Source organism: Canis lupus, chromosome 11 (assembly GCF_003254725.2).
Source record: "Canis lupus dingo isolate Sandy chromosome 11, ASM325472v2, whole genome shotgun sequence".
Taxonomy (NCBI): domain Eukaryota; kingdom Metazoa; phylum Chordata; class Mammalia; order Carnivora; family Canidae; genus Canis; species Canis lupus.
In genome coordinates, this window is record NC_064253.1 from 57,574,447 (window position 1) to 57,574,803 (window position 357).

Genomic DNA, 357 nt, shown 5'->3' on the forward strand with positions numbered 1-357 from the left:
CTAGCCACTGTATCAATAAATTTGATTGAAAGGTTTGACTAGGTTCAAGTTTAATAGTGTTTTAGAAGTCATCCAAGTAGTGCCAGGCACTCCACATCATGAAGCACATTATGTAAAAATGACCATTTTAAGAGACGCTAAGTTTGACCAGTGGGTTCAGGTGGTAACAATCTGATCCTCCACTGCAAAGTTTCTCACTCCTTCCCCCTTATAATAAATAGTATCTACAGTATGATACTTTGGTAAAGTTACTTTTGGGTTTAAGGTGGAGGTGGGATGGGGGGGTAGGTAAATCAAAAACTATTTAGAAATCAACAAAATGAGAACACTGCCAGAAAAATAAACAATAACAAAAAA